The sequence below is a fragment of the Phascolarctos cinereus genome, unplaced genomic scaffold, assembly GCF_003287225.1.
Source record: "Phascolarctos cinereus isolate Bilbo 61053 unplaced genomic scaffold, phaCin_HiC Scaffold_726;HRSCAF=1367, whole genome shotgun sequence".
Lineage (NCBI taxonomy): Eukaryota > Metazoa > Chordata > Mammalia > Diprotodontia > Phascolarctidae > Phascolarctos > Phascolarctos cinereus.
The window spans coordinates 363,953,403-363,973,302 of record NW_027556098.1 but is presented as its reverse complement, the minus strand read 5'-3'; the positions used below and the strand labels follow the sequence as shown (position 1 = coordinate 363,973,302).

The 19,900-nt window shown below is 37.5% G+C and overlaps 1 long non-coding RNA gene across 1 annotated transcript; it reads right to left on the bottom strand.

Annotated features, from left to right (window-relative positions):
• Window positions 1-967: 967 nt before the first annotated feature.
• Window positions 968-7,620, bottom strand: LOC110206262 (uncharacterized). Its single transcript, XR_002323861.2, has 2 exons — window positions 7,338-7,620; window positions 968-3,630 (listed from the first exon to the last, which is right to left on the bottom strand). It is a non-coding gene; the product is annotated as an uncharacterized LOC110206262 (long non-coding RNA).
• Between the last annotated feature and the right edge of the window lie 12,280 nt (window positions 7,621-19,900).

The window sequence follows — 19,900 nt, the reverse complement described above, 5'->3', positions numbered from 1 at the left end:
AGGATCTCTTTCTACCTCAGTGTTTCTTACCCTGGTGCTCTGTCTCAGTTCCTTTTATGGTTTTGGGTGCTGAAATACTCCCCCAGTGGTGCCTTTGCCTCAGAGTTGGCAAACCTCTCTGTCTCCTTAAGCTGCCGTGGGCTCTAAAAATAACTCACAATGACTTTTTTTTGGGCATTTTCAATCAGAATTAAGCTTGGTGCATTTTCTAGATTGTTCTGTAGGAAGTGTATTGTGTGAGCTAGCAAAAATTCTGCCATCTTGACTCTACCTTATTATTTTCTTAAGATCAACATCATATAATAGGACCACACCCAGCCCTTGTCCAGTTGGACTCCCTTTATGAACCCTAATGATGAGGGATCAGAGGAGACACATGTATCATCTCCCCATATTTGAATATAAGCAGTTTATCTTTGTTTAATACCCATTGTTTAGACATGTTTACCTTTTAATGTTTCATTTCATTCCTATGTACTTCACAGTTTCTCCACATCTCTGGTCTTTTCATTAGGAATGACTGGAAGTCCTCTATTTAATTAAAGATCCATTTTTACCCTATAGCATTTTACTTAGTTTTGCTGGGTAAGTTATTCCTGGCTGAAAGCCCATATCCTTTGCTTTCTGGAATATCTTATTCCAGTTCTTTGCTTCTTTATAGTGGTAGTTGCTTAATTGTATGATCCTGACTATGGCTTTTCAGTACTTTAATTCTTTCTTTTTGTTGGCTTACCCTATTTTTTCTTTGACCTGGAAGTTCTGGATTTTCACTTTGGTGTTCCCAGGAGTTTTCATTTGGATTTTTTTGGGGAGCAAGGGTGGTGGGAGGTGATTGGTGGTTTCTTTCTATTTCCATTTTGCCTTATGGTTCCTCATAAGAAATCTGGGCTGTTTTATGTTTCTTAAAATTTGATGTCTATGGGGATCATGGTGTGTGCTACAGTTACCCAAAAATAACACTCAGAGATTTTCTAGATATAAAGTGAAAGATTTATTACAGTTCTCGTGAAAAACGGGTGTCTGCTTCCTCCGGCAGTCTGAGTGAAGTGAGGCGGGACACAAAGGTCAGAACAAAGGTTATATAGTCCTAATGCAGAGACACCTACCCACCACTGGCTGTAAATTCCCATTGGACAGGCATTTCAGCCTTACAATCTAAAATGCGAAAATCTACCCCAGAAACAAGGAATCTCATTATAATACTATCAGTCCTAGCTATTTTATCCTTATTTAGCATTAGCCATTACCTAGTACTAATGTAACAGTACAGATCATGTGTTTTCTAGGAACTTGAAACTTGGGCCTATTCAGGCTAGAGTAACCAACCTTGAGTTTGTAACAGTCTACAAAACTGTTACACTCAGTCCATCTGAGAGATCTCACACTGTTTACATTGTCTCACTCAGTCCCTCCACTTTTATCTTACTGAGATCTCTTCAAAATTTTGTAACATCATCTCACACACTTTATCTAACTCTCCTTCATTCCTCTCAGGATCATCCTGTTCTGTCTCTGCCATAGGTACCCAACCCTGTCCCTGCAAAAGCAACATTCTAGTATTATCAGAAGCAGTAGTAATTTTAGCAATGCTATCTTTTACTAACTTAGTAACTAACTGAATTATACAAGGTATGCATATAGAAAGTAAAATAATCCCACTAAAAGCTATTAGCACAAATCACAGGAGTTGTTTCCACCAACTACCCCCAAACCAGGACCACCAAGTGGTGTTAAAGGGAGTTGGCCATGTTTGAACTGGGACATCAGCCAATTTTCTAATTTCTTTGTTAATATTTTTGACTGCCTGTCCTACATCATCTAGTTTTATACAACATATTGACAACTTCAATTTCCCACGTACACCTCCTGCTTCAGCTAACAAATAATCCAGTACTAGTCTATGTTGCAGAATAGCCTTCTGGCTCTGCTCGGCATAAGTTGCAAGTAAATCCGTAGTTTTGGTAGTCTGATTAGTTATAATTTCTACAACAGCCTGTAACCTAATTAATCTATTTAAGAAATAAATCAGGGTCCTGTATCCCCAACTTCCATCTTGTGCCCAGGTTGCTGGTCCATATTCTTTTATTATCCTTTCCGGGGGCCAACCATCCCCCCAACTGTTAGCATTTCCTGTAGATGCTATTGATGAATCAATTGACCTCCGATCTCTTTCAAGGTCATCATATAGTTGTATCCCTAACTGCTTCCCTTCTTGTCCTGGTAAGAACAATTTCCAGTCCAATCTGTTGGAAGGTGTGTATAAGCAGTTAAACCACATATCCAATAATGGCCTTTTAAAGCTGGTTGTTTTTTTAATGAAAATTCAACTCACATTTCCTTTTGATGGATAATATTGAATATCCCTCTCTCCCAGTGATCCCCCTCGGAACCATATATGGTCCCCATCTTTATAAATACATTTCCATAGCTGTTTATTTTTTTTCCAATTACAATTTTCCACCCCTGGATCTGCATTAGTATGATCCTCCTTTCTCCAAAATTTCCTAAAATATCCAGACCATGTTTGATTTCTCCATGCCCAATCATAATAAGGAAGCCTCAGTTTCCCATTAATACTATTTTCATCTTTACATAGATTTGGTCGCTGTAAGTCACCAATTTCCTGGGAAAGATTACAGCTTAAATGAGGATTTCCTCCTGCCAATACATATCTGCAAGTTGTGCGGTAATTAGTACCAGTAAGGTACCTTGCACTCTTACATGATATCCATGTCCCATTAGTGCATTTAATATGAGTGGCATTTCATCTACCTTGATATAGGGAACAGTCAACTTCAAAGTAACCAATCTGGCAGGAATAAGTATACTCACATGTACTCATCCCCAATTGCTTTCCCCTACCCTTTTGATTAATATAATACTTCCCTTTAATTGATTCAACTAGGGGCCAGGAATGTTCTTCAGTCTCAGCCCAAAAACCTGTTTGATTATTAACCTCTGATCTGTTACTTAAGATCCAGGCTGGACTTAAGGACACAGGTACCCATGGCCATTGTTCAGGCTGTTGAGGCCCCCCACAAATCCAACAGTTCTTAAGGTTAAATATTTCCCCTACTTTTGCATAAGTTGTATAAATTGATTCTCTTGTGGAAACAGTACAGGGATAGGTACAGCAGTAACAGTCACTATAAGAAATGAAAGAAGATTAAGGATCATGATAAGGGCCCATAGGAGGCAGTCTCCTTCATAGATATAGTCTGAGGTCCTCTCATTTTTCAGCAGTCCATTCAGATGAAGGAGGCGCCACTGGTCCTTTTACTCTGGTGTGATGGGTCCAACCCCACTCCTGGGTGTGAACTGCAGTATCAGACGTTAAAAGTACCTGAAAGGGCCCATCCCAATTCGGGGTTAATTTTTCATCTTTCCAAAATCGAACATATACCCAATTACCTACTTGTAGTTTATGAACAGGAAACCCTAGAGGGGGAGTTTGAGCAATTAGTCCCTTTAAAATTCAAGAAGTCTTTTCCTATACAGCTGTCTGGCAGGGGATATTGTCAATGAAGTCATCTGGTCCTTAGTGTTTGTTCCAGCCATCTCCAGCACAGCATCTCAGCATCTTGTCTTCTTGTAGGAACCAGCTTTCTGACCATTCTCCTGCAAAAGTGACTTTAGCACAATTTTAAATTAACATTTCTAATCCTTATAACCCTGATCATTTTACAAACTCAAAATTGGAACCATGGTCAATTGTCATGTTTAAGAAATTCACCTGAGAACCCAGTGTCTTATACTTTACATCAATCCATTATTAATTTCCTCACCAGGAGGATGAGATTTCGCTAAGGGGTTAATAACAGGCTCTAGTACATGCATAAATATATTAAATAATCAATTTTAACACAGTATACATATAAAATCTTAAACTTTTAATCATGCCATGTTTCTTTGATGGCATTTACAAAATAAACCTGTCTCCATACCATTACCAAGAATTAAAGGACCCTAACTCATATAGGAACACACACAGGAACACTAGTCCCAGTTCTATAGTAATCTAAGATGTTCCATAATCAATTATTTTAGCAACTTTGTTACTGTACTTACAAAATCTTCTGATTATAGAAACTTACTACAGAAGGAAAAAGAACAGTGACATGTGATATATCAAATATAACAAGATAAAATATTCTTAACTTTGTTTAAATTCAGATAGAGTCACAGTTCTCCAATCATGCAGTATTTGTTTAATGCAGACAACTATATCAAATTCAAACTCAAAACAAAATTAGTTATAGTCCCAAGAGCCTTTTACTTCAAACAGCAAGTCTCACTAATCACAGCTTAAAGCCAGATACAGTTAATTTTGCTCTCATAGAGTTGCAGTAAGCAATAAAGGTTTACCAGGACTCACATACATAAGAGATTTCACTTAACATCTTTCCTTCTCAAATTTAAACTTGTCCTAATGTAAAAGCCAATCATTACAAATAATTTCTATACACTTGCAAATTCTCAGCAAGCTAAGTTCATTGTCCAGGAACTGCATAATCCTAACAAATTCTTTTCTCCTGGTTTCCAGGGACCTTGGCAAGTTCACAAAATAATGAGAATTGCCACGGCCCTCAGAGAGGGCTGATACTGGTGCCCTTGACTGGGCAGAACCAACCTGATAAGGCTGTACACTATCTCCTTCTTTCAACATACAGTAATTAATTAACCCTTTTAGGTTTTAGCATGAAAACAGTAACCCCAAATAGTTAACAATCTCATAAATTTCATAAATGATAGCAAAACAATTTTAACTAAAAAAATTTGGAAATTTTATGCTTTCTTAAATTACAATATTTGAAAGGAAATGTTACAAAACAAGATCATATAGAATGCCCCAACAGCCAAATTCATTCCTTTTTCTCTTTTCTCTGATTTCATAATTAATTTAACATTCCAGATTGTAAAAGAAATTGCCCTTCCAGCAACATAACTAATACAATTGCTTACTGGATTACATCACATAAGAAAATTCAGAAATATGTAAGCAGTATGTTAAAAACTTAAAAGAGACCCAATAAAAAAAATCTTTCTTTCTTTCTAGACCCCTTTACCAGGTCCAGCAGTCTCCTGGGGCCACTCCCAATCAAGGTTCTTCAAGGCCTAGACTTCCCCACAACCACTAATCCCTGCCTTAAGAGCCTGGCTCATACTACCCATCCCGGTTGTTAGCCTTGAGAAAGAACCTAACAACATTTTGATTATAAAAAAATTGCTTTTCTGACAACACAGATGATACAGTTGCTTACCAAATTATACAATAAAGGAAAATTTTAGAAATATAAACTAAAGTAAATAAAACTTTCTTGGGGCCACATAGTTAATAAATTTCTTAACGCCAAATAACAATATGTACTCTTAAAATTATACAAATATGCTTTTCTAAATTCAATACCCTTGGGCCTTTTATATATTTCTTCAATATTTCAGTTCCCCATTCATGCTCACATTTTCTTGCAAAAGGTTTACCAACAGTTTGGAATCGCCTATTGTAACATCTCGGGGCAGCTTAAAATGTACTGGGCCAGTATTCTAACTATTTCTTTTTGCTTTCCCTCCAGGTAGACACCTCTGGAGCTTAATAATTAATTGACTACTACACAGCTTTCTTTTTGAATTTCTGAAGGGAGATATTGAATAGGGCTCTCCCTCCCTCTCTCTCTTGCCAAACAGCTTTTACAACTTTAATATGCATTCTAAGCAATTCACTTGTCACACAATTTTCACTATATATTTTTTTCACTATATTTTTTTAGTTTCAATTTAATAACATTCAAATTATGAAAAACCACTTGACATAACAATACCAAAGTTTAACAATTTGCAGATTCTTACATTTTCCCAATTTATCTTAATACCAAACAATGTAATAAATTATGAACATCACAGTTCATTCAGCACAGCCTCTGGCTGCCCATAAATTACCTTTTGTTCCTTTTATGGTACACAAAAACTTTTCTCTTTTATATAAGGCAGGGAATGGTTAAAGACTTACTTAGCCTGCCTCCCTTTGATCTGAGCACCCTCCTTTCCCCCTTATCTCTCTCTCTTCCATCCACCTTAGGAAGAGAATATTTTCCAACAACTCCTCAAGAGTTTCCAAACCTTTTTACTTTCAAAACCTCTGTTCACACTGTGCAAATAAATTGTACCTTCCTTAAGCTTCCTACACATACTCCTCTCTCCTACTTGCTTAAACCTTCTTGCCTTCCTTCTACCTAATTATCCCTCTGATGGACTTTGATTAAAGTCCCTTTAAAACTGCACATACCTTGTTTCTTTCTAATTCTGACCTGACACTTTGAGGATCCTCTTCAACTTGCTTTTTACCAATCATATAACCCAAATAATAAAGAATATATTTTTTTCCCCATTCTATCCCCCATCCACCTGCTCCCAGGAATGCGGCTGGTATTAGGGAGGGGGGGAAGGGGAGAAAGTTACTAGCAGCATTTCAGAATCCAGTTGCAGCCCTTGGCTGCCTGGCAGTAAAGGATCAACAACTCAGAGACATTAATCACAGACCATCATTCACACACAGACAAACATAGAACAAAATGATAGGGAGAATCCAAAAGCGAGAAACTTGTCAGAAATCCCCTACCAATCATATAACCTAAACAATAAAGTATATATATTGTGTGTGTGTGTGTGTGTGTGTGTGTGTGTGTGTGTGTGTGTGTGTGTATATAGGGGGGTAGGGGGGGAAGCCAGAACCGCCAGCCCCTGAGGGGGTATTGCATGGGGGGGAGGAAGAGGTGACAGTGGATCCCACCCCTCCTGAGACATTACCTCCCCCTCCTTATTATCCTCTTTCTTCTTAGATTTATTTTCACACAAAAACATCCTGCTCCCTGGAAGCCATAAACCAGCATATATCACTTCCTCCGGGTCCACAGGATCCTTTTCATTCACAAATACATTTAATTTCTGGCACACCCAGTCTTCAGCCAAGTCGTAATAGGGCCAAATCGTGCCACCTCCAATATCTTTATTACCCCAAACAAAACAACAGTATCTAATCATTTTTTTTTACCTTTCCCTTTATATTTTGGCAACTCATTCCAATTACTTAATTTATTTCCCAAGGGACTATTTACTGGTATTCTTTTAATTTCAATCTCTGCGGAGGGCAGCTTGGACTGAGCCGGCCCATTTCAATATTGATGAACCCCCTGGTTCCGTACGCCCAATCACAGGGGAGTCGCCTCCACCTCTCAGTCACCCAAGAGCCTTCCTATCCGGGGCACCCCCTCCAGAGTCGGTAAATGCTTGACTCAAGGGTTCCCTAGGTGCTTACTTTGGGCCATGTGCACACAAGTTACCTGACTGCTCTGTCCACATGACGGTCGGGATTTGCCGCAGAGTCCTCTCCTTTACTTTCACTATACACCTAGTCTCTCCGCTTTGGGTCACTTCACCTGGTGGAAGGGGAAGAAATCCCAAGCTGCATGGGCTGCCTAAAATACAGGCAGGGCACGCCGCCCCAAGAGGCCCAGGACTCTGTCCTTCCACCTGGTCACGTTTTCCCGGCCAATGCACCAAATACTGTGTGCCACAGTTACCCAAAAATAACACTCAGAGATTTTCTAGGTATAAAATGAAAGATTTATTACAGTTCTCGCGAGAAACGGATGTCTGCTTCCTCCAGCAGTCCGAGTGAAGTGAGGGGAGACACAAAGGTCAGAACAAAGGTTATATAGTCCTAACGCAGACACACCTACCCACCACTGGCTGTAAATTTCCATTGGACAGGAATTTCAGCCTTACAATCTAAAATGCGAAAATCTACCCCAGAAACAAGGAATCTCATTATAATACTATCAGTCCTAGCTATTTTATCCTTATTTAGCATTAGCCATTACCTAGTACTAATGTAACAGTACAGATCATGTGTTTTCTAGGAACTTGAAACTTGGGCCTATTCAGGCTAGAGTAACCAACCTTGAGCTTGTAATAGTCTAAGAAACTGTTACACTCAGTCCATCTGAGAGATCTCACACTGTTTACATTGTCTCACTCAATGGTATTCAGATAGTCCAGGGATTCTTAAATATTTTTAACTTTATCTGTTTCTCAGGCCAGTTTTTGCTTTGAGGTGCCTTACATTGTCTTCTACTTTTTCAGCCTGTGTTGTCTTTGTTTTAATATTTCTTGTAGTCTTATGAAGTCATTGGCTTCTATCTGGTCCAATCTAATTTTGAGACAGTTTGTTGCTTGGGCAAGGTTTTGTATTTCTTCCGCCAGGCTGTTAATTCTTCCATGGCTCATTTCTTTTCCATTTCCCCCCCCACACACACAAGTGCTCTCATTTAATTTACAAAAATATTTTTTAACTCTTGCTTCATCTTTTCCAGGAATTCTAGTTGAGTTTGTGCCTAAGTTATGTTTCACACTGAGGAAATACTTAGAGATGTTTTGGAGTCATTCTCTTTTGCATTTGTGTCTTGAGCATACCTGCCACCATTAGGTGGGATTTTTTTTTAGTTTGCCCATTCTTCCTACTTCTTGACTTCAGACTTGATGTTAGGGCTAGGCTATGCAGTGCTTCTGGAGGGAAGGTCTGAACTGCTCTTGTTCCTGCTTCCTTGGGGTATTTCTACATCTGTGAGGAGGAGTTCATGGAGAGGAGCTCACTGCGTTGCTTCCTGTCATCTCACAATCTTTCATCTGCCCCTTCAATCTCATTTCAATAGCTGTGACATATTGCTTTCTATTCCTATATAAATTTTTTTATGGTATGACTTTTACATTTAAATCATTTATTTGTTTGAAATTTGCTGTAGTAGATGGTACAAGATGCTATAATAAAAATTTTTTTCACCTTAGTGAAAAGATTATTGGCTATTAAATCTGAGGACATGAATTTGAATTCCACCCCAATACATTTACTACCACCGTGACCTTGGGCAAGTCATTTCACCTCCCTGGGCCTCAGTTTCCTCATCTGTAAAATGAGAGGGTAGAACCTTTGAGGTTCCTTCCAGTTCTAGAGGCATAATCCTGAAAATACCCATCTGCTTTTAGTTTTCCTGGCAATTTCTTTCACAGTTTCTCTTAGATAGTAGTTTGTGTTCTTGGGTTAACAAATACTAGTCTGCTTGTGTACATTTGTTATGCTTATCTAATCTATTTCACAGATCTACTTATTTATTCCATGTTAAGTAGTTTTGCTAATGTCAATTCCCACCCTTGTACTTTTTCATTATTTCCCTATTTATTTCCCTCTCCCTCTCCCTCTAAGTTTCCCAATTATTATAATTGTCACTACCATTCCTCCAGACATTCAGGTTCACAGCTTCAGTGTCATTTTACTCAATTTATATATATCAAATCAGTTACCTAATGTAACAGTTTCTACATTCACTACATCTCTTTTATACATTCTGTTCTCCCTGTTTCCATAGCTACTATTCTGATTCAGGCCTCCTTGTCATCTCTCACCTGTTACTGTTGGAGTAATCTTCTAATTGGTTTCCTTGCCTCAAGTTTCTCCCTATTCCAATTCATCCTCCACTCAGCTACCAAAGTGATTTTCCTAAAGCATAGGTTTGAATGTACAAAAATATTCATAGCAGCTCTTTTTGTGGTGGCAAAAAATTGGAAATTGAGAGGATGCCCATCAATTGGGGAATGGCTGAGCAAGTTGTGGTATATGAATGTAATTGTGCTATAAGAAATGATGAACAGTCTGACTTCAGAAAAACCTGGAAAGACTTGTATGGTCTGATGCTGAGTGAAATGAGCAGAACCAAGAGAACGTTGTACACAATAACAGCCACCTTATGTGATGACTAATATTGATAAACTTAACCCTTCCCAGCAATACAAGGATCTAAAACATCTCCAGAGGCCTCGTGATGGAAAATGCTATCCTCATCCAAAGAAAGAACTATGGAAGTTGAATTGCTATTTTTTTCCCTCTTCTGTTGAATTTTGTTTCCTCTTTCTGATGGTTCCTCCTGTTGGTTTTAATTTTTACTTACAATACCACTAATGTGAAAATATGTTTAATAGGAATATAAATGTGTAGCCTATATCAGATTGTGTGCCATCTTGGGGAGGGTAATGGGGAGGAAGGGGGAGAAAAATTTTAGACTCAAAAGCATATGGAAGTGATTACTGATAAATCAAAATAAATTAATAAAAATTTTTTAAAAAGCATAGGTTTGACCATGTCGTACCTCTCCTCACCTCACTAAATAAACTCTAGAGTCTCCCTGTTAGTTCCAGATCAAATAGAAAAATTTCTCTCATTTGAAGGCCTTTCATACCTTTCCAGTATCCTTATACTTTATTCCTTTCCACATACTTTATAATCCACCTACATAGATCCTTGGAACAAAGCACACTATCTTCCATTTTCATGCCTTTTTTGTACTGCTGTCCTGAAGCCTGAATGATATTCTTTCTGAAATTTTCACTTCTGAAATCTCCCTGAATGATCCCTCCATCCCTCTTAGAATCTCAGGCTTCCTTCAAGAATTCTGCTCAAATGCCACATTCTATAAGAGGCTTTTCCTAGTCCCCCCCAAGCTGCTAGAGCCATTCCCTCTAGCATTACCTTTCATCTATTCTGCATGTATCTTGAATGCATCTACTTCTTTTTAAAAAATAAGTTTTTATTGATATTTTCTGTTTCTTAAAATTACCGTAGAAAAGTCTAAAAACATGTGCAATGTGCAACACCTATGGATCTCCCAGTTCCACAGAAAGATAGGTAGGGGAATATCTTTTCATGTCACTTCATTTGAGGCCCACTTGACCTTTGTAATTTTGTTGCATTTACTTTTGGTTTTTTGGGGGTGTGTCTTTCTTTTCATGTACATTGTTGTAGTTACTATGTATATTGTTTTCTTGGCTTTGCTCACTTCACCCTGCTTCAGTTCACACAGATTTTTCCATGCTTCTTTGTATTTATCACACACATCATTTCTTACAGCGCAGTATTATTGCATTACATTCATGTATCACAATTTACTTAGACATTCCTCAACTGATAAGCATCTGTGTCCAGTTCTTAGCTCTCAAAAAAAACCTGCTGCTATAAATGTTTTGAAGTAGATAGAGACATTTAAAGATTATTGTTTCCTTGGGGTTTAAGCCTAATAATGGAGTCTCTGGTTCGAAGTGTTTGGAAACTTTAGTCATTTTTGTCGCTGGCGACTAAGTATTGCATCAAACGGAGGGGTGTAAAATGAGACATATGGGCCAGGTGGGTCGGAAAGACTGAGCCAATTGGTTATGTGAGGGTCCAGATTATATAGTGAAAGCTAACAATCATCTCTGAGGTGTCCTCACCATTCTTATGTGACTGACCCCAGCCCTTATGTACATCCTTAATTGTTCACACCTGCTTACCATCAAAGTCTAAGGGTCAGGGTGTTCTAAACTTTTAGGCACTAGAAAGTTGGTGAGCCAGAGGATCTGAATAATTAAGACCTTATGGGTAGGAAAAGGAAAAGAGACAAGCTCTAACCTAAATTCCTTATCCCATATTTCCAGTTCTGGCCCTCAACACACTTTATTTGCATAATTCCAAATAGCTTTCCAAAATGGTTACACCATTTCACAGCTCCACTAATGATGCATTAGTGTGCATATCTTCACCCCTCTCCAACAGTTATGGTCGCCATTTATTATCATTTTTCGCCAATTTGCAGATTGTAAGGTACATCCTCAGGCTTGTTTTGATTTGTATGTCTCTTATTATTAGTGATTTGGAATTTTTTTTATGTGGTTGTGAGTATTTGCCATTCTTTTTTTGAGAACTGTTTGTTCTTATTTTTTCACCATTTATTTGTTGGAGAATGACTATTAGTCTTGTACATATTTATTAATTATTTGTGTATCTTGGATACCAAACCCTTATCAGATAAATTTTACACAAAATTTTTTCCCATTTGATCACTTCCCTTCATATCCTAGATGCATTAATGTTGCCTGTGCAGAAGCTTTTCCTTTTCAAGTAATCAAAATTATCTATTTTATCTTTTTTCCTTCTATCTCTAGCTTGGTAGAATATATCTCTTACTCATAGCTGTGAAACATATAAGATGTTTTTCTTCCAACTTTTTAATAGTATAATTTTTAATATTAAAGTCACATACTCATTTAGAATGTATTGTGGTATGTGGTGTACGGTGTTGGTCTAATAATTTCTGCCTGACTGCTTTCCAGTTTTCCCAGCAGTTTTTATCGAATAAGGAGTTTTTTTCTTGGGTGACTTATGTTTTCCAGTTATTCAAACATTGGGTGATTGAGTTCTGTTGTTTCTGAATCTTGCTTGTCTAGTCTGTTCTTTTGATCAATGTCTCTTTTCTTTGTCTAGTATCACATGGTTTGGATGACCACTGCTTTATAATATAGTCTAGGTATGGAAGTGCTATTCCTATTTTATCCTTCTTTTCATCACTTCCTTCGGTATCCTAGATCATTTGTTTTTCCAAATGAATTTTGAAATTTTATCAAACTCTGTAAGGTATTCCCTTGGTAATCTGATTGATGTAGCATTAAAAGTGTACATTGATTTTGGCAATATTGTAAGTTTTATTATATTGTCATAGCCCAGCCATGAACACTGAATATTTCTCCAGCTATTTAGGTTGTTCTTTATTTCTTTAAAGTGTGCCTTATAATTGAATCTATACAAGTCTTTTGTGTGCTTTGGGAGGTTGATCTTCAGACATTTTGTTCATTTTGTAGTTTTCTGGAATGGGATCTTCCCTTCTTTAATTGATTCTTGTATTTTGTTATCATATAGAAATGTTGATAATTTTTAAGGATTTATTTTGTAGCCTGCAACTTTGCTGAACCTGTTAATTGTTTCAGTTAGTATATTTGCTGATTCCCTGGGGTTTTCCAAATAAATCATCATACCATCAGCAAACAGGGATAGTTTTATTTCCTCTTTACCTACCATTGTGCTTTTAATTCTCTTCTTTTATCTCATTGCTATTGCTAGCATTTCCAGAACTATATCAAATAATAGTGGGGAAAGTAGACCTCCTTATTTCATGCCTATATTTATTAGAAAAGGTTCTAGTGTATCCCCATTGCATATGATGCCTGCTTTGGGTTTTAAATAGATGCTTTTTATGATATTAAAAAAGGTCCCTCTATGCCTAGACTTGGTAGGGTTTTTAGCATTCTTTGTCAAAGACTTTTTCTGCATGATCTATTGAGATGATCATGTGGTTTGGAATGTTTTGGTTTTTAATATGATTAATTATGTTGATTGTTTTCAATTATGTTGAACCATCTTTGCATCCCTGGTATAAATCTCCCTTGATCAGAACATGTGATTTCCTGAATATGTTGCTGAAATCTATTTGATAGAATTTGTTTAAATTTTTGAATCAGTGTTCATTAATGATATTGACCTACAGTTTTCTTTTCATGTTTTACCTTTCTCTGGTTTAGATTAGGACTAAATAGGATTGTTTGATAAAAGGATTCTGGTAGTGTATTTTCTCAATTTTTGAGCAATTTGTGAGGTATCAGCACTACTGTTCCTTAAAAGCTTGATAGGATTCTCCTGTGAATACATCAGTTCCAGGAATTTTTTCCTCTGGTAGTTCCTTTATAGCTCTATCTATTTCCTTTTCTGAGATCTGGTTATTTAAGATCTCTAGCTGGTCTTCTGACAGTTTGAGTATTTTATATTTTTGAAGGTATTCCTCTTATTTCTTTTGTGGTGTCAATTTTGTTAGCATATAACTATGCATAATATGCATTGGTTATTCATTTTACTTCTTCTGTTTTTGCTGTGATTTCACCTTGCTTATTTGCTATTTCGTTGATTTGGTTTTCTGTCCTCTTCTTTTTAATCAGAGTAGCTAAGGGTTAATCAACTTTATTAGTCTTTTCGAAGAACCAATTTTCTTATCATTTCTATGAGTTTTTTTGTTTCCAATTTGCCTATTTCCCCCCTAATTTTTAATATCTCCTCTTTTTGTGTTTATTTAAGTTTACTTTCTAATTTTTAAAATGCATTCACTTCATTAATATTTTTACATAGTTATTAATTGAGGATTTTTTTTCTTTGACCCACTCATTATTTAAGATTTTACTGTAATAGCTCCATTTGGGTTTGTATATTTATTTGTGGTACCTGAACCAATTTCTGCTTTTATTGCATTTATGATTTGTAAAGGATGTACTGACTATTTCTGCCTTCTTACATTGATTTGCAATATCTCTGTGCCTTAATGTATGGTCAGTTTTTATAAAAGTTCCATGTGATGCAGACAAATGTGTATATCCTTTTGCTGTCACATTCAGAAGATGCCATAAGTCTTTTAACTCTAGTTTCCCCAGCAATTTTTTCAGCTCCATATTTCCCTTTTTGTTTATCATTCTGTTAGACCTCCAAAACCAAGAGAGAGATATAGAAGTTTCCTGTCACTGTTATGTTACTATCTATGTCTTCTTGAAGCTGAGATGTTTCCTTTATGAATTTGGATGCTAAGGCATTTGGAGCATATAAATTTATTACTGATGATTGCTTTGTTTCTTGTCTATGATCCCTTTTAGCCTAATATAGTTTCCTTGTTTGTCCTGTTTTATTTTTGAATGTTTGTTTTTGCTTTGATAGCATGATGGCAACTCCTGATTTTCTGGATTCACTTCATGCATAGTAAATTTTTTTCCATCCACTCAGTTTTATTTTGTGGATATCTTTTTTTTTTTAATGCATATGCAACAGGTTGTAGGGTTTTGTTCTTAGCCAGTCTGTCACTCTTTTTCATTTTATTGCATTATTTATTCCATTAACATCCAAAGTTATGAGTTGAGTTTATATTTTCCTCTGTCTCTTAAGTTTTTAAAAAATTTATGGATTTTCTTCTCTTTTGTAGTAAACACAGTATCATGTTCCTTCATTTATTTTACCTTTTTATTTTTTTTTAAGGTGGTCCTGTTTCCACTGGATCTCTTCCCTTGCATCTGATCCATTCTTCTTGTTTGTTACCCTTTTCATTTTAGGGTTTTGTTTATTTGTTGCTCCCTCTTGCTTTTATCTTATTACATACATCTTCTCCATTTTTCCTCTTTTTCTGCTCTAGTCATGTAGATTCCCCCTTCTTCTCTCCCCCTTCAGGTAACCCTATTCATTAGTTTCTTAATTTCATTCTTGTGTACCCCTTTCCAAAAAGGATTTTTCTCACTCGCTCCATTATCCATCTTCTCTTTCTGTTTACTCTAGACCTTCATTATCTGATTTATGACTTATAATTATCTAGTCTCTCTGTTTTCTCCATATTCTTTATACAATCAAGGTACCTTTTCTAGGCTAGCCAATTTAGATGCTTCCACTGACTTGAAGGGATTACTTACCTCATGGATCCCCTTTTTCCATTATGTCTCACTCTCTGAACAATGTCAGTTAGTGCAGATGTCAGAGACAGGACATTGACACATGGTACCCTCCTTTCCTTATTGATCTATACCTTCTCTTGCTGACCTTTCTTTCCCTCCTCCCCCACATTTGTCTGGAAATCTCCTCCCTGTGTCCATGCTTTCCCACTGTACTCCTCCAAGTGCCAGTTGCCTCTAGGGGTTTCACCTCACCAACCAGGACAAGTAGACTTTTTAGGCATCAAATCTTCTAGATCTCATCCATGATAAGGTCTTTGTCTCCCCTTACCCATGAGAACATTCATCAGCAGAACCCCTTCCCACCTCCAAAGTAAGACTTCCTCACTTTACCCTTCTCTCTCTCCCGCCCCCCACCAGTCTTTTCTCCCTCCTTGCCCACTCCACTGTAGGCTCTTCTCTTTCTGAGACCACAGTAGTCACCTTCCCCTGATTGCTAGCTCTTGCTTGGACTCTGGTGCCTTACTTACTCCTCTCTCTCTGCTCCCCTTCCAAGTCTTTTTTAATGTACAGCTGTCTACATTTATTCTCTTGCAGTTCTGTTGTTTAGGGTGTTCAAGAAGTAAATAATTTCTTCACTTTTGGTTTTCTTTCTGAAAAATGTTTCAATCTCTTCTTTATTATTGGATGCCCATCTTTTGTCCTGTATGGTTAAGTTCAGATTTATAGGATAGGTCACCCTGAGCTGCATCCCAAGCTGCAATGCCCTTCAGAACACATTATTCTACTCCCTCCTCCTTTTTCTTTTTTTTTTTAGCCAAAAGTGAGGTTTATTAAAGATCTGCCATATTAACCAGATTCTTAAGGAATCTGAGCATCTGTGAGCTATTGGCTAGATTGTAAAAATCTGAGATTATAAGAATCAGAGCATCTTAATGGAGACACTATGGACCTTATATACAGAAAGGCTATGGGAGGGATCTAGGAGTGGCCAAGTAGTCTATGAAGTAATAGAACTCCAGGGGTGGCCAAGGGAGAATGGAGCCTAGATAGGATTAAGGGTGAGAAGTGGCCTGGGGACATAGGGAGGTCTAGGCTAGGTTAAGGGTAACTGGAGAATTGGGGGATTGGGTGTAGCCACAAAGAAAGGCCAGGTGATGGGATTATAGCTTCAGGTGAATGCCAGAGATTTGGCCAAGTGGGAAAGTCCTGGGTTTTTCCCTTTTGGGGTCCAGATCCCATCCTCATCATTCCCCCCTCAAACAAATGGGACCCAAATTCTTTTCAGGTAAGGGGCAAAGGTCTTGGCTTCTGAAACTTCTTCCTTGCTGGCAAGGGGTGTAGAGCTGTTCTTACCTTCAGCGGGTCCCAATAGGAGGTTGACTGGAACCAAGCACAAGCTGCATCCAAGGGACGATGGGGGGACATTGGCTGGTACCCACTGTTTGCTACCAACTTTAGGTGAATGGCCTATAATCTGCAAGACACAAATCTTCCACTCATGGCTGGTGAGGAGCTTAGTATTAGGCAGTTTTTCCTGGTTTATTAGAAATTAGGCAGACTCTTAAGGAGCCTGAACATTAGTGAGCTATTAGCTAGTTTATAAGAATCTAAGCAGTGTCTAGATTTTAGGAATCTGAGCAGTGGTTAGATTATAAGAATCCGAGCTCTTTTCTTGTTTCTGAATTGAATTGTTAAATTTAACAGTTTGCAGTCTGGAATGAGTTTTTTTCTTGAGGCATTCTGTGAATTCCTTCAGTTGGGATTTCATTAGAAGTTCTGGGCAATTCTCTTCTATGATTTCTTTCATTGTGGTGTAAAGTTTTTTGTCCTGTCCTGTTCTTCTGGGAGACCTATGCTTTTCATCTTCTAGATTGTCCTTTACTTCTGTGTATCTACATTCCCAATCTATTGTTCTCTCTTTTGTTTTCTTTGGTGAGGCTTTTTTCCCCCTTCAGTTTCAAAGTTTTATAGATTCAAGTTTTTCTATTCTATTCATTATTTTTTCTGTGCAGGACGTAAAGTCTCTCTCATAAATCTCATTTGTTTTAAACCACTCATATCTCCTCACATTCCACAGGATCTTCCATTTCATCAAGTGTTGGATCATTTTCCTTCGTTTTGCAGTATTTATTCGTAGATACCTGAATTCATTTACTAGATCAGGAAGCTATATTTCCTTCTGCTACTGTTTTTCCTGTTGACTTATTGGCTTATGTTCAAGGTTTTTGAGATTTCTTCTCCCTGAAATCTTTGGTACTTTTGGTACTTTCATTCCTCCAGCCCCCCCCCCCATTATTTTTCTTATCATTTAATTCCTAACTCTCTGATTATGATTTCTTTAGAGGCTGGATCTCCAAACATCTCAGCTTTCTACCACACTGGGCAATTCATGATTCACTCCCCTAGATCTCTGCCCCAGCTGACTTTTGAATGGTCAGAAATGCCCCAGTTAGATGCTCTTTTCCTCAGGCTTAGTAGAGTGCTGTACAACTCCTCACATGCAGGGTGTTGTGTCCTAGTGACTTGTCCTGCTCCCTCTATTCCTTAATTCTCTGGCCCAGCCCTGGTAGTTCAGAGCCTGCTTTTTGCACTGGCAGTTCAGAGTTTTGCAATGCTGGTTCTTTATGTTTGTAGCCCCTGGAATATGTTGCCAAGTTCTATTAATTCTACCTTTGAAACATCTCTTATATATACTCCCTTCTCTGATGCTGCCAGCTCCCTGGTGTAGGCTCTTATCACCTCACACCTAGACTATTGCAGTAGTCTACTGATTGGTCTTCCTGCCTCAAGTTTCTTCCTACCCCCATCCATCCTACACTCAGCTACCAGTGATCTTTCTGAAATGGTGATCTGACTGTATACAATGAGTGTGCACCTTTCCTCTCCCTCCCATCCCCCAACAATTCAGTAAACTCTTTTGGCCCTGGGATGATGTCTGGGATCAAATATAAAATCCTTTGTTTAGTTTTTAAAGCCTTTCATAATCTTATACTTTTCCAGTTATCTTCTTATACTCACTTCTACAGACTTAATGATTTCACTACTTTGGCCTTCTTGCTCTTCCTAGCAAAGATACTCCCATCACCCTACTCCATTCATTTTCAATGGCTATACCCATGCCTGGAATTCTTTCCTTTCTTATTTCTATGGCCTAGCTTCCCTGATTTCCTTCAGGTCCCAACTAAAATCTTACCTTCTGCAGGAATCCTTTCCTGATCCTCCTCAATGCTACTGCTTTCCCTCCATTGCTTATTTCCAATTTTTCCTATAGCTTGTTTATACATTTGTTGTTTGCTTATTGTCCCCCCCCATTAATCTGTGAGCTCCTTGAATGCCAGGTTTCTTTTTTTGCCTTTCTCTTATATCCTTAGCCCTTAGTACAGTGCCTGACACAGAGCTGGTGCTGAATAAATGCTTGTTGACTTGATGAAGTTTTAAGAAAAAAAGTTAGCCCAGTATTTTATATCATACGCAATAGCAAATATTGAATTTTTTCTAGGCATTTAGGTCTGTTTATTGCTGTGAACATTGTTTTGTAGTGGTATTTATATCTCCTGTGTGTATGTTGGTGGGTTAACTCCCAGATAGTGTACTTTGTTGTTTTAAATGGAATTTCTTTCATCCTCCTAGGTCGTTAGTAACAAAGAAATGCTTGTGCTTCGGAGAAATTTATTTTGTATTATTACTTTACAAAAGCTATTTTTTCAATTAAATTTTTATGTTCTAGAGGTCTGTCATATCCTCTGAGGAGATAATATTGTCTTCCTTTGTCTATGCTTATTCCCTCACTTTCTTTTTCTTATCTTTTTGCTACAGCTATCAGAAATTTCTAACACCATAGCTAATAATGATGGAGATAACTGTCATCCTTGCTTTGCTGCAATCTGAGCTACCTTTTAGAAGAAGGAATACTTCAAAGGTATGGATTGCATAGGATACTTAATCTTAAATTTAGGAATTGAAAATGGTTATTTTGTGCTAAAAACTTAAGTTTTAACTCATCAGCTATAATACTTAGTCTGGAAGGAATCTTAGAACCTCCTTATCTATGGCATGATACTCTAATTTTGCAGATAAGTAACTGAAGCTTGGAGAGGTAGTGTTTTTGCTCAAGGTCACACAGCATTTAAATGGTACTGCCAGCAATAGTCAAGGTGACTTGGCACTAAGTCTAACATTTTCTATAATACAGTCTTGCTTAGTAAAGATAAATTTCCTTTTGTTCATAATTTTACTTGAAGGTTTTTCAAACTGATGTAGTTAATGTCCTGAACACTATTTTTCTATTAATTAATTGAAAACAGTTGAAAAAGGTCTAATTTAACTTACTATAAAAGGTTCTGGGGCAGCTAGGTTGTACTGTGGATAGGGTGCCAGGCATGGAGTCAGGAAGACTCATCTTCTGGAGTACAAATATGGCCTTAGATTTGTATTAGCTGTATGACCTTGGGCAAGTCACTTAACCCTATTTGCCTCAGTTTCCTCATCTGTAAAATGAGCTGGAGAAGGAAATGGTAAACCACTCCAGGATCTTTGCCAAGAGAACTCCAAGTGGGAGCACAAAGAATCA